Here is a 16,040-nt window from a genome sequence, read left to right on the forward strand (position 1 = left end):
CATTACTAAAATCATATTTATTAAAAACATATCACCACTGTAACGACCCAAAAATCACGACTAAAATTTCTCTTTTTAAACATTACTAAAATCATATTTATTAAAAACATATCAACCGTCATAACATAAATCCAGAGTATTAATTCAAAACATATTCTTTTTATCAGAGTAAACAATCCCAGAATAACTGACTATGGTGTGTGCAATGCAATCTCTCCGAGCTCCTCTTTTGAAAATTGAGTACCTGAAACCAAAAACTGAAACCGTAAGAACGAAGCTTAGTGAGCTCCCCCAAACTACCACATACCATACAATAACATATAAAGCACATACTGGGCCTTGCCCACTGCATCGGACCGAGGTCTGGACTAACTGGGGCCATGCCCCCTGCATCAGACCGAAGTCCGGAACTAAATGGGACCTTGTCCCCTGCATCGGACCGAAGTCCGGACGAATTGGGTCCTTGCTCCATGCATCGGACCGATGTCCGGAACTGACTCGGACCTTATCCCCTGCATCGGACCGAAGTCCGGAATAACTGGGGCCTTGCCCCCTGCATCGGACCGAAGTCCGAAAATTGACTGAACATAGCATAGCATAACATATCAACTAGCATGAACACATATACTGCATACTGCATCAGACCGTAGCCCGGAAGACATAACATATAAATCCTGTCTTAGCCACGAAGGCATCAAACATACTAACTACTGCATCAGACCAAAGTCCGGAAACTACTGCTAACTAAACGGGCCGGCATTGTGGCCTTAGACCCGTTCCTACTGGAAGGAAACTCACTTGCACTGCTAAAGTTCTTGCTGATACCCTTCTGACTGTAATCAGACAACTCTCGAACTGCTACTCCAAAACTCCCCGATCTACTAATACCAAATATAACACTTAGTCCCAAACTGCCCTTCAACGGTCAAACTAAATCAACTCTGGTCAAAGTCAACCCCCTAGACTAACTCTACTCGCCGAGTCAGCTCGTCACTCATCGAGTCCTTACATTCTGAAAATTCTTAGAACACGACTCAACTCGCCAAGTCACCCCAAGACTCATCGAGTTTAATGATCTCCAAGTCCTATCATGCTCAACTGACAGAGTCACCTCCCGACTCACTGCTTCGAGGCTTAACCAGAAAAGGTTTGAGGTTCGGCGACCAGACTCGCCGAGTCCAAGGCAATCTTCAACAAACTTGCCGAGTTGTTCTTCCAACTCATCGAGTCCATGCTCAAGTGCATACAACTCGCCGAGTACACCCATATGACTCGCCGAGTCTCTTCAGTTCTTAAACCATACATTGGCTTTTCGAGCCATGCAGGGGCTCAAATCCATAGATCCATTCCTCTAGAGCCTTGCCCCCACGTAAAGTGGCAAACTTTATGTGTCACTAAGGAGTTATAGGCTTAGAACACTCTAGGGCTAGGGTTTGTAACAAAGGGGCTTCACCAACAACTTATTGGCCTAAACTTTATGACTTTCTGGATTTACCAACCAAGATCTGAGGTAGCAACCTCAGATCTACTCCAAACTCGAAATAGATCCCACCCATACTCAAAATGCCCAAATCTCAAACATAAGATAGATCTAGATGCACAAAAGCCCAAGCAACAGACTATTACCTCAAATGAAAGCTCCAACTGAAGTAGATCCCGGATCTACACCACTCCTTTGCAGCAAAACCCTTGATCTTCAAGCCCCTCTCCAAGATTCTCCCCTCCAAGGCTCTATTCTCTCAAATAATGAAGGCTCACTCAATTCTAGGGTTTCTGGAACTCAAGAGGGGAGTAAAGAGGTTGAGGGTGGGTTATAATGTGCTTTATATAAGGCACAACCTCTGGAATTAGGGTTTTTCTCGCCCAGACCAGACTCGCCAAGTCGGTCACTTACTCAATGACCCGGATCCCGCTCCGACTCGTCGAGTTCCTCCCTGGACTCGACGAGTTGACTCTTGACTTAGAGCCTAACCTTTCTTTTCTTGGTCTTCCTAATTCTGGGTGTTACAACTCTCCCCCACTTAAACTAGACTTCGTCCTCGAAGTCCACTATCGCCTACTATTTTACAAACCACTCACTGCTTACCTCTAGCTATGCACTTAACTTATCCGATTGAAATTCTTGCAAATGCCTTATCTCGACTAACCTGATCTTTACCATCTTCCAGTACACCACTTTTACCTAACCGAAAAATCTCATCGGCACTCACAGTGCACCGACTGCTGATACACAAGGGGTTTACCCCTTTTACCCTGCATCACCATTGACCTTTCCACGGCAACATTCCACAAGCGACAACCTTACCAAGATCATTCAATCCCCTACTGAGATGCAATTCCGACCACTCCCAGTGCCGGCCATCGAACCCTTACTCAAGAAATGATTCCACCTGCGATGCTCCAGTACTGAAATCTCCACTCCGTGCGAGAATTCAAACAATCCAATCGAGAAACCGATCCCTCTATGCTAGGGTTAAAAAATCAACTAGAACCATGAAACCGCTCTGAGATTACCTGGTTCCGCGGTGAGCAACTTAGCATCACCCGCCCACTTGAACGACATGGTTGCCTCCAAAAGCATACCCAACCTTTTCATGAACATGAAGACCAGCCCCTTACATCATGATCACATTAAATTCGTCTGAAACCTGCTTTCATGGGGTGGTCTGATTCCCTGATAGTCCACCTATACTGAAATGATATTATCCTGCTGAGAGAGACTTTCCATTTCCCAATCAACCACTAATCTGCCTGCACTTGCGACCCAACTCAAAAACTGATACCGGCCACAACACTGAAACTATCTGAAACTCTAAACTGCCTGGAGCACTGAACTTCCTGAAACACTGAACTGCTATATGGCTGCTTCCCAAAATATCTTGAGACCTTCCTAGTCTGCAATCATTCGTCGGTTATCTGCAACACCGAGTTCCAACTCAACTGTGGATCCCAAGGACTCCTTACTTAGTCGCTCTCACGACTTCTGAACGAAATCTTTCTCTGGAACTAGTTGTCACCAGTTATCTTGTCACTGTGGCTCTAACAACCTCCCGATCCAACCGATCGGGTCTATACATCGAATTCTGAAAACTTCAATTCCAAGACTAAAAGTGATGGCTCCCAGACTAACGGTAGTCCTTAACATACATGAACCCAAGCGGTCCACAGCTTCCCTGGTCTCGTAACTATGGAGACGATCTGACTATCGCATCGCCGACTTAAGCATAACTGAACCATTTGGGAGATCCGAAATCTAACCCATGGATTCCCATATCCTCACTACTGCACCTGAACCAGTGGGTACTACTGCCCCCCCCCCCCCCCCGCCCCATGTCCAAACGATGCGCTCATGCTACCTACCAACCTGATAAATGTTACAGCCACACCCGCAGACTTACAACTCTCTAATACTATATGGCTGCTAATGAATGCTATGGCTACCCCCGCAGACTTACAACACTCTACCACTATCTAACTGCTAGTGAATGCTACGGTTATCCCCGCAGACTTACAACACTCTACTACTATCTGACTGCTAGTGAATGTTACGGCTACCCCCGTAGACTTACAACACTCTACTACTATCTGACTGCTGCTAAATGCTACGGCTACCCCCGCAGACTTACAACACTCTACTACTATCTGGCTGCTGTTGAAAAAATGTTGCGGCTTTCCCGTCGCTCTACCACGCTCTGCAAGCTGTCTCTGCCACTGACTACTAACACGAAAGCATCTCTTGCTAACCGCTCTCAAGATCCGCATTCCGACTCACCAGAGTCCTACAGGCGGTCCTCCAACCCTGGATTCCCAACCAGCTACTAACCATCTCGATTTCATGAACTAACTGTTGGGAAGTTCCTCAAACTCCCCATTCTGAACTCCTCAATCCATCAATCGCTGTGCTACTGTCTTTTCTTCTCAGAGGTCGTGTACTCATTCTGGGCCTGCGTGCCCTTACCCTTGTATACTCGGAGGATTCTCCCCTACTTAGATCCAACTAACTCCTTACTTCTCACTGGTCGAAAGGATTCCCCAACCTTCCTTCCATGAAAAGGGGCGATCCGCTGCCCGCCCACGTTTTCCTCTGTTAGCGCTCCAACTAACCTTACCAGATCCGAACCATTCCTGTTAACTAACCGAGCACTCTTCAATCCTTCACTAAATTTGCTTTAGTGACTGCATCCTGAGAACTTGCGTTCAGGGTAAACATCTCCAACTCACTTCCCTACTGTCCACTATCTACTTCACTAGAAGCTTTAAATCGTCACTACTGATGATGTAACTAATCGATACCCGAATGACACCTTCCGAAAGTAGTGAGGCACTATTGAATCTTACACATACATGCTACAGTCACCGCATCTGAAGTAACCTGAACTAGAGGGACGTCCTCTAACTACCATTCTAAAATCTACGGTATGCAGATGGCATATAACTCAATCACAAGCAGGTAATATAATACCCCAACACATGTGCTTATTGATATCAATCCAGCAACATAACAATAATATCACGAATAATAATAATTGACAGGAAGGTAAAAGATACATACCTCCAACATCCGGCGCTTCTCTGACCCTTATTAAAATCAGCCGGTACACTCTGCTCCGAGCCGTGGGAGTCCTTGCCCGACCCCAACATCTGCTGGTGGTTCTCGAAGTCACAGAGGCAAGAGCTAGCACCTGCCCTGCTGTATACAAACTTGGATAGTGGGGCTTCTTGTGGCCCCTCTGACTACAATGGAAACATATCGGATCACACTCCTGAGCGATGGTAGTAGTACAATCTCTGCTAAAATGACCAGTCTGGCCGCACTTGAAGCAGCCAGGATCGCCACCTTTACTACTCCTACATGCACCCATGTGCGTCCTGCCACACTTACCGCATCGGCTGCGTCCCTGGAAGTCTCTCGATCTCGAACTCGACCCTATGGTTCTTTTACCCGAGCTTGTGGGCCACTGAACCTTATTTGGTTTCCTCTTCCTTTCTAACTCCTAGTAACTCTCTCGCTCCTATGCTACCTCGTTGTCCCCATCAATCGTTTGAACAACCGCTATCTGATCCTGAAGCTTCTCGGTCAACCTATCAGTGACCCTCTTGACGATATCGGGTAGCTCCTCGCGAACGACTCACGAAACCTCCGCAACAACCAAATCATACAGGGGACTCTCCTGGGGACAGGGTGCCCCACTCACTCCCGACCCCTGATGGCAAGAGCTAAAAGTAGGATCCCCATCCCTGAGGGATCCCTAGGATCCATAAGAATCGGGCTCTAGACGAGCCCCAAACTGCCCTGAAAATATCCTGGCCCTAAAGGCCTCAAGACGACTGTCCAAAAGCTCCATGATAGCCTCCCTAACTGAACCAAATATCACAGTAGTCTGATCAATTATGTTGTGCATAATCTCTGCGGAAATGACGACTTTTATCTGATCATCAAGTTGTCCGGCACTAGAGCCTGAGCCAGATCCCTCCCCGGCACCTGAACTGCCAACTAGTATCTCGCGCAACGTCACCATGCTGAAAACATATCACAATAACCGTTAGAATACTCATTGCTACTGAGGGATCTCACACATACTCCACCACTCCCTGGTTTCGTCTTGGTCCCTCTTGAATCGAGTACGGATCCTCTGCTTTCAGTAGTACGGGCCCATACTACCTTCCACATCTATCCATAGTTTCCTCAAGAGTTACCTTAACTCAACCACGTCCCTTCTACTGTTACGGATCCCTGCTAATCTCATCCTAGGCTTGCCCTAGGGAAATCCCTGACTCTATCCAAAACAGTCCTTAGCTGCTAAAGGCCTCCTTGTAATGCCAATTAGTCATCACCTGAATACCATAACATGTAACAAGGCTCATATAATCCTTATAGTAAAAGACTCATTCCTACAACGGTTGGACTCAAACGAGAGCTGCGCAGTAGGGCCAAATCCAACACTCTGAGATTATCCAACCCTGATCACATGTGATGTGACGTATTCACCTAATGGCTAACTCCCATCACTTGGAGTCCCGCAAAGAACAAAGCAAGCAGCATTCGGATACAGGAACTACTCAAGCAAATCTATTCACATAACGAGAAATTGTACTAGCATACCATGCTAAGCTCATACTATCAGGCATAACCTAAACTGGCTATCCTACTACTGTCTATTCAATACTAGCATGCAATTCTCATAAGACTAAAACACAAATAACAGGCACATAAGGCATCCTCCTAGATCTTTAGTCCTACACTAGCATGCTGTTCTACTGAAGCTAAAATCGAAACTGGAACTGATAATCATAACTTGTATGGGTAATTTCGGAGTACTTTACTTGAGCTCGGCTGATTGCATGCACCACACCCTTTTTCTCTTTTCAAGTTATTTTCTTTCTAAATATTCTTTTCGCTTTTTCTAAAACTCTTTTCTTTTCTCAACTCCTTTTAACCGAAATTCCTTTCAAAAATGCTTTTCTTTTGAAAACGCTTTTTACCGTTTCCTTAGTTTGAGTCCAGACACACTCTCAAGCATGTCCGAATCCCTCAAACCAAGGCTCTAATACCAACTTGTAACGACCCAAAAATCATGACTAAAAATTTTCTTTTTAAACATTACTAAAATCATATTTATTAAAAACATATCACCGTTGTAACGACCCCAAAATCACGACTAAAAATTTTCTTTTTAAACATTACTAAAATCATATTTATTAAAAACATATCACCGGTCATAACGTAAATCCAGAGTATTAATTCAAAACATATTCTTTTTATCAGAGTAAACAATCCCAGACTAACTGACTATGGTGTGTGCACTGCAATCTCTCCGAGCTCCTCTTTTGAAAATTGAGTACCTGAAACCAAAAACTGAAACCGTAAGCACGAAGCTTAGTGAGCTCCCCCAAACTACCACATACCATACAATAACATATAAAGCACATACTGGGCCTTGCCCACTGCATCGAACCGAGGTCCGGACTAACTGGGGCCATGCCCCTGCATCAGACCGAAGTCCAGAACAAACTGGGACCTTGTCCCCTGCATCGGACCGTAGTCCAGACGAACTGGGTCCTTGCTCCCTGCATCGGACTGATGTCCAGAACTGACTGGGACCTTATCCTCTGCATCGGACCGAAGTCCGGACTAACTGGGGCCTTGCCCCCTGCATCGGACCGAAGTCCGAAAACTGACTGAACATAGCATAGCATAACATATCAACTAGCATGAACACATATACTGCATACTGCATCGGGCCGTAGCCCGAAAGACATAACAAATAAATCCTGTCTGAGCCACGAAGGCATCAAACATACTAACTACTGCATCGGACCGAAGTCCGGAAACTACTGCTAACTAAATGGGCCGGCATTGTGGCCTTAGACCCGTTCCTACTGGAAAGAAACTCACTTGCACCACTAAAGTTCATGCTGATACCCTTCTGACAGCAATCAGACAACTCTCGAACTGCTACTCCAAAACTCCCCGATCTACTAATACCAAATATAACACTTAGTCCCAAACTGCCCTTCAACGGTCAAACTAAAGCAACTCTGGTCAAAGTCAACCCTCCATACTAACTCTACTCGCCGAGTCAGCCCGTCGACTCATCGAGTCCTTACATTATGAAAATTCTTAGAACACGACTCAACTCGCCAAGTCACCCGAAGACTCGTTGAGTTTAATGATCTCCGAGTCCTATCCTGCTCAACTCACAGAGTCACCTCCCGACTCACTGCTTCGAGGCTTAACCAGAAAAGGTTTGAGGTTCTGCGACCAGACTCGCCGAGTCCAAGAACAGACTTACTGAGTCCAAGGCAATCTTCAACAGACTCGCCGAGTTGTTCTTCCAACTCGTGGATTCCATGCTCAAGTTCATACAACTCGCCGAGTACACCCATCTGACTCGCCGAGTCTCTTCAGTTCTTAAACCATGCAGTGTCTTTTCGAGCCATGCAGGGGCTCAAATCCATAGATCCATTCCTCTAGAGCCTAACCCCCACGTAAAGTGGCAAACTTTACGTGTAACCAAGCAGTTATATGCTTAGAACACTCTAGGGCTAGGGTTTGTAACAAAGGGGCTTCACCAACAACTTATTGGCCTAAACTTTATGACTTTCTGGATTATTACCAACCTAGATCTGAGGTGGCAACCTTAGATCTACTCCAAACTCGAAATAGATCCCACCCATACTCAAAATGCCCAAATCTCAAACATAAGATAGATCTAGACGCACAAAAGCCCAAGCAACAGACTATTACCTCAAATGAAAGCTCCAACTAAAGTAAATCCCGGATCTACACCACTCCTTTGCAGTAAAACCCTTGATCTTCAAGCCCCTCTCCAAGATTCTCCCCTACAAGGCTCTATTCTCTCAAATAATGAAGGCTCACTCAATTCTAGGGTTTCTGGAACTCAAGAGGGGAGTAAAGAGGCTGAGGGTGGGTTATAATGTACCATACATATAGGGCACAACCTCTAGAATTAGTGTTTTTCTCGCCCAGACTAGACTCGCCGAGTCGGTCACTTACTCAATGACCTGGATCCCGCTCCAACTCATCGAGTTCCTCCCTGGACTCGACGAGTTGACTCTTGACTTAGAGCCTAACCTTTCTTTTCTTGGTCTTCCTGATTTTGGGTGTTACATATTTAGTGTCAGTGTTTGTATAAGGTTGATGAAAATGTTTGTATATGTTTGAAACTCCTAGAAAATCCTATATTTTCTACTAGTATAAAAAGTAGTCTTCTACCAAGACCTGACTTTTTTGTATGTTTGTTCCTTTGTAAAAGTGAATGCTTTTCCCAAGTATGACTATCATTACCAAAATATAATTTTATATTATCCTTTATGTGAGAATATCACAATTTGAATATAGTGGGAAAATGTGTATATGTACTGCAATATTATTTTTATTTAATCACTGAAGTAATAACTACCTTAGAACCAATGGTTTAATTAAGGCAAAATGTGATATGATTGTTACCATACTAATTTGACTATAACATGACGATGAAAGACGTCGGAAGAAATTTCATTTGGCACCCGTAGACTTGCTAACCCCACTGTAGCGAACAACAAAGGTGTAGGATAGTCAATCCAGTATAGATCTATACGCAAACTCACACTCTCCTTCCAGGAGATTCTGGTTACAAATTGTGACATAACGAATGGTCGATGTGTCATGAAGTAATATCTCACATTATGTTATCTCTGAATCTTGTTATAGTATACTTGTTATAGTAATAGTATTCTATGTATAGTATTCTCTGTATAGTATCCTTTGTATAGTATTCTCTGTTATAGTACTTGTACATGATAGTATTCTCCTAAACTATACCTATTATAGTATACTAGTAAGTTATGTATATGAATAGATGAATGTATACCTTTGCTACCCAAAGGTACTAAACTGATTGAATAGAACTTTTATGTCGACATATGTATACATAATATATATCTAATATTTAGACGACCTTCGAACAATTGGCCTATACCCTAAGTCCACGTCCAAACAAGGAAAAGGAAATAAAGCAAGTTAGTAGTCCTAAGTCCTTTAAACATTATGTATATAACTATACATATATATGCATGCACTTTGACAGTATATAAGTTAAAAAGTGGTTTTGTAATACATTTAAAGAGTTTTGAACATTAAATAAATAATGACTTGATGTCAGTTTATAAAACGATTTAAAAGTAGTTTGGTTTGAAACACAGTTTGAAGTATATAAAATCCTTGTTTGAAACACAGTTATAAATCACATGTGATTGATTATATAACTAGCTTGTTTTCTACTTGTATTCCCCCCCCCCCCCCCCTAAAAGCATTTAAAATCATTTAAAAGATAAGTTAAGGGGTATGAACTCACCTAAAGTAAGTGATGCGAATGCAAGATCGGTAAAGGATGCTAAGTGTCAAGTGAAGACTTGAGCACACACGAATCCAATTTAACATAATATATGCTTACAATTAGTGTTTATAACAACTAATTATGTAATGGAACAACCTTAGGGACTAGGAAACACTTTTACTGAAGTGTTAAACCACATAGGGTTGCATATAAGGGGAGTAGGGCCTCTCATTGGAGTTTATGGCCCAAATGGTAATAACCACATGAGTTTACGGCCAAGGGGTAATTTCCCCATGATTTTACGACCATAAACTCATGGTATTTTTGTACCAATTCAAAGTTTAAGATCTATAGCTCAAGTATGAAGGGTTCTAGTCAAATATCCAAGCCCTAGGAAGTAATGGTGGCACATATGGAACACTTAACGGTCTTTACGGCCCAAGGAGATTGCCTTGGCCGTAAACCCATATGTTCTTGGGCATTCTTGGTATTTTTCAATGGTTTAACAAGTAATCTGAGCGTATAACTAGTTAAGAGGAGTGTACTTACTTATAGGAAGCTTGTAAGAGTGTTTAAGGCTCAAGAACACTAGTGTATGTTCTTGGTGTTCTTGATGTTTTGAAGAACACTTGATGATCTATGAAAAAGAGAAGATTTCATGGATGAAATCATGTATAACCACTAGATGAAGTATTATAAAAACAAATCAAGAGAAGAAACACTTACATTTTTGGAAGATTGGAAGGAAGATGTGATGATACTTGAGAGAGAAATGAAGGATTCTTGACTTGAAAATGGAAGTAATGAGGAAAAGGGTGTAAACTCATGCCTTAAGCATGAGTTCACGGCCATAAGGGAGTTTACGGCCCAAACTCCCCAAGTTTGGCCGTAAACACCATGTTAAGGTGTTTAATGTTTGATTGTTACACAAAAAACTCTACAAGGTACTTCCTCTCGTTCGTTCTTTTGAAGAATTAAGGTTAAATCACCCAAACGGACTCTAAACCGAGCTAAAAATTAGCAGAAATGAGTTTGACTTTTAATTGAAGTGCTTGACTGTAGGGTTTGTAAAAATAGAAATTTCGGGTTGTCACATTTATCCCATGTGTGTTCTATTTTTGATGAGTCGTCCGAACAATTGTTCTCTACTTGCTCACTTCTTATACCTTTATGGAGTTGAATTGCTAGGTTGTGGGAGGTTGATCTTCCCACTTAGTTATCGGTCCATAGTGTAATTACTTGGTCGGATAAAGTTGCGTTGAATTCTAAGAATCGCTTGTTGTTTGATGCAGTTGTAACCTTTTGGACTTTGTGGAGTTATAGGAACTATCTTTTTTTTATGGAATTTAAAAGCCGAACATATATTCTCTTTTGAATGATATATTGGCTAAGTCCTACTTTTGCATTGATATTAAAGGAAAATATAGTAGTTTAATTAGGGATTGTTGGTGTGTTGATCCTAATGTAGCTACTGCGTAATTTTCTAGCTTCTCACTAGTGTTTTTTTTAATATATGTCGACGTTCCAAAAAAATCTATCATTATAGATGTCATATTGACATTCAATCGATATGAAGTTCAATGGTCATTAAACTCTTTATTGGAAAAAAGAAAACCTTTTAACTATTAAAAATACATATTTCATTGAACTTTATAGAGTTCAATGGATTTTTGAAAATTAGTGTAGTGGTGTATAGAAAGTAAATGATCATATATCATTCCATTAAAATCAAATAAGTTTAAAACAAGGTGCATTAATAAAGAATGAATAATTAGTTGGGAAAATATCATTTTAGCCCTACAAAGTATTTGCATTTGGTTTAATATGTCACAAATGATTTTTCTTTGCTTTATAAGGACATAAAGTTGATTGAAACCAGTTAATTACATCTCGTGACTTATTATTATCGGTTTTCAATGCCACTTATGAATTACATAGCATGTATTGTTAGAAATTATTCTCTTTGAATTATTTTATTTATGTCTCATCTAATTTATTGGTTTGTAGGTTCCTTAGTTTATTGGTTTGTTGGATCCTTAGATCATAGACATGTTCCATTAGGTTTTCCTTTTTACATCTTGTTGTACAAATTTGTGCTTCTCGTATACATAACAGAATTAATTCATGAAACAAAAATGTTACAGAGAATGATTTTCTCATACATCTTCAATCTCTCATTTCAAATCTATACTTTGTAAATCATCATGGTATCAGATGTAGGTTTGTTTACACCTTGATTGTTTTCGTATCTTTTACTTTCTTAATGCACCATCCTTTATTTTAATCCTAATTTTTATTAACTTGATGATGGAGCCTAAAATTGTAACACAACCCCAGATCGGTGTCTCCGATACGTTAATTTTTATATCTCACAAAATTGATGTTCATTGTGTTTGTTTCTATTGTTTTGCAATTGCTACTACGACTTGAATTATTGATACTGGAGCTAGTAATCAAATGTAAGGAAAAGAAGTTTATTGAGGAATCTCTTACAACATAGGAAAGTAAACACTACAAGAAATTCGGGCATTAGCGGCGATGGCTATCGCCGCGAAAGATAAAGGTTGTCGCCGCTAAAAGTATTAGTGGCGACATGTCGCTACAAAAAGGTCGCCACTAATGCTTCGTCACTAATGGCCTGTTAGTCGCCGCTAATACAAAGGTGTTACCGCTAATACTACCTCGACGCCGCTAAAACTTCATTGTCGCTAACGCTGTTGTGTTGCCGCTAAACTGTTTTCGTTTTTTTTGTTTGTTTAATATTAAAATTATAAAAAACAATATAACATTTATAAAATTTGGTACAATCTTATAGAAATATTAACCATACACAACCAAAAACAATATAACATTTATAAAATATTAATCCACAATCCAAATATTAATCCATACAACTTAAAGTATTCTTCCAAACAAAACATTTCATAAAATGCTAAAATTCCTACTCGTCGTCATCACTCTCATCATTTCCTTCATTATTATTTGGTGGTGGCAATGAGCGAAACCACTCTTCCAATGCCGCAGAACATGTCAGGTCCTTCAGTATCGTTTGCAGCATTTCCAACTAAAAAGAAAACAAAATATATTACCAACATATCATAGTAGTATTATACTTTCCAAAAATTACTAGAATAAAAAAAATACCAACATATCTAACTATAACCAACATAACATTATAGCATTCTACTTTCAAAAAATTATCAAACTACAAAATATCAACATATCAAACCATAACCAACATATCATTATAGCATTCTAATTTCCAAAAATTATCAACCTACAAAATATCAACATATCAAACCATAACCAACATATCATTATAGCATTCTACTTTCCAAAAATTACCAAACTACAAAATATCAACATATCAAACCATAACCAATATATCATTATAGCATTCTACTTTCCAAAAATTACCAAACTACAAAATATCAACATATCAAACCATAACCAACATATCATTATAGCATTCTACTTTCCATTATAGCATTGTACTATATACTAAACAAACAATTACCAACATATCATTATAGCACCCTACTTTTTTCCATTTTTCCATTATAGCATTATACTTTTCAACTTAAACCAACAATTACCTATGATTGTGGTGGTTGTTGTGTCATCGGTTATTCCTGATCATACATAGATACAATAGTAGGAGTTTTACGTCCAATGCCTCTTATATATCCACGTGAAACACCCAATATTCTTTCAAAACATTTTCTTATATCACTTGATGTTAGAGCGCTTGCTGCAGAAGAAGCTTGGGTTTGTTTATTGATCTCCTAGAGTAAAGCATTCTTTATTTTCAAAAAATGATAAACATCATAAAAATTAGATTACTAAATACCCTTAACGATATAAACACTTATATGAAAATAGAAATTAACCACTTATGTATTGTTGCTTTACTGCAGGACTATAAAATACCCATTGGCAATTGGAATTAGCCTGACGGAATGTTTCGATTCGAGTGATATCCTATTTAACATTAAAAATTAGATTAATTAAATAAACATTGAAATATATCATAACTTACTTCTTTGAAACATGAATTGTTGTATGAGCTCGACCCCCTCTGCTTATAACTAATTGTTTTGCATAGACTTCTGTGTTTCACGCTGAACGCCTTAAAAATTCAAGCCATTGAAAATGTTCGACTACCTTCGCCCAACTTTCAGATGACATACCGTTGGGGGCGATTGTTTAGTGCCATTAGGATATCTGCAGGCCGCCGATTTGCTTAAAATAAGAATGGGCTTTACTTTTTCGGCCTCTGTAAACTTTTGCAAGACTCGAATCAATGCGCTGCAACAATTGTGTATGCTCCAGATCCAAGTTAACCTTATCCAAATCAAACTTACTCTACAAATATAAAAAATTTAGTTAATTAAATAACAATCACAACCAAACTTAAAATATTATCCAAGTTACCTTTAGATGCACAACTGTTGCATTCCTTAACGCGGGGGAAACATTATCCCAACCAAATACCTTCAAAGGGACATTATTCCACAAATACCTTCCAATTTCATGTGTCAACCAATATGAACAAAAGTTAGACATCAAATAAAGTTTCTATTACAAAAAAAAAAAAAAAAAAAAAAAAAAAACATTTGATTTTTTTAATCAGAATCTCCATCATATACTTCAATGTCTTCTTCATCAGTATCCTAATCAGAATCTTCATCATCATAATCAGTCTCTTCATTGGAAACATTATCGACTCTAACAGTTGGCGGAGGTACTTCAGTATTTTCCTCCTCATCATAATCAACATTGTTTTGAGCTACATCAACATTGTTTTGAAAGTATTGTGAGAAGTGGATAAAAAGTCTAGCTCCATATGAAGAGTTGTTTTGAACTACGTCAACATTTTTGACCTACACATTGTCGACATTTTGGACAGAGTCAATGTAAGCATTTTGGACACGAGCATTGTCAAATGGTAGATCCCAAATACTTCAATGATTAACATGCTCGACGACACAACAAGGGTTGTTGTTCTGGTTTCTTCAATGATTAACAGGCTCGTGGATGTAGAATACTTGTATGGCTTGTGAAGCATATATGAGTTGATCATATTGGTACGCTTCTTGTTTTGTGTTGATACTTATGATATTATCATCAGTAATATCTCCTATATCGAACCACTTGCACCAAAATATTACAATCGAATAATCATATGGATATTGCACCTCCATAATCTCTTCTAACTGGCCAAAAATTTCTCTCCATTCTCACCCACCGCTAGAACCCCAAAGTTTTGCGTTTTGCGTTGTACATCACGACGAAGTACCATAAACCTAACATTGTTGACTATGCACGCAGTGTAAGTATAAACATCCATTTATGAACCCATTGCAAGGGTCGACAACTCTTTGTGGAATTTTGGAGAGTTTTCTTTTTCCATCTGAAAAACCTATTAAACATATGTTGATGTGTTATGAATTCTTGATTCATTATATTGATCTAATATATTTGTTTGTTAATTATTATTACAATTTCAGGAAACCGGTTGGCAAATTAGGTCTTTTTGTCATTTTCAGGATGTTCATATTTGAATTTTCTATATTGATGACAAAAACATATATATATATATATATATATATATATATATATATATATATATATACATATATATATATATATATATATATATATATATATATAATTGATGAATGGAAAAAATTAACAATAAATAATGAATAACTAAAATTAAGAACGCTTACTCGATGTATTGTCAGACTACTTGACAACTATTCAATATAAACCATTCAATATAACATTTTTCCCTTACATCAAGATGTTTGATTTGTGTTGCATTGGCCGGTTGAAACTTAGACTCAAAAATCCAAAAGTTTGTTTTTTAAATGACAACATCCTCATTTCTTTCAGGGCGATTGGATTGAGTCTTCACATCTCGAAGGTACATCGAATAAAATGACAAAGTTTCTTCAGCAACATAACCTTCAACTATACAACCTTCTGGCCTCGCCTTATTTCTGACATACTTTTTTAGTTTTTTCATATAGCTTTCGAACGGATACAACCATCTCATACATACTGGGCCTCCGATAATCGATTGATCATGTAAATGCAAAAATAAATGAATCATGATGTCGAAAAATGTTGGAGGATAAATCAACTATAACTTGCACAAGACTCTAATAATGTCTTCTTTTGCTTTCCTTATATCCT

Source organism: Lactuca serriola, chromosome 5 (genome assembly GCF_051521515.1).
Source record: "Lactuca serriola cultivar US96UC23 chromosome 5, Lser_US96UC23_V15, whole genome shotgun sequence".
Lineage (NCBI taxonomy): Eukaryota > Viridiplantae > Streptophyta > Magnoliopsida > Asterales > Asteraceae > Lactuca > Lactuca serriola.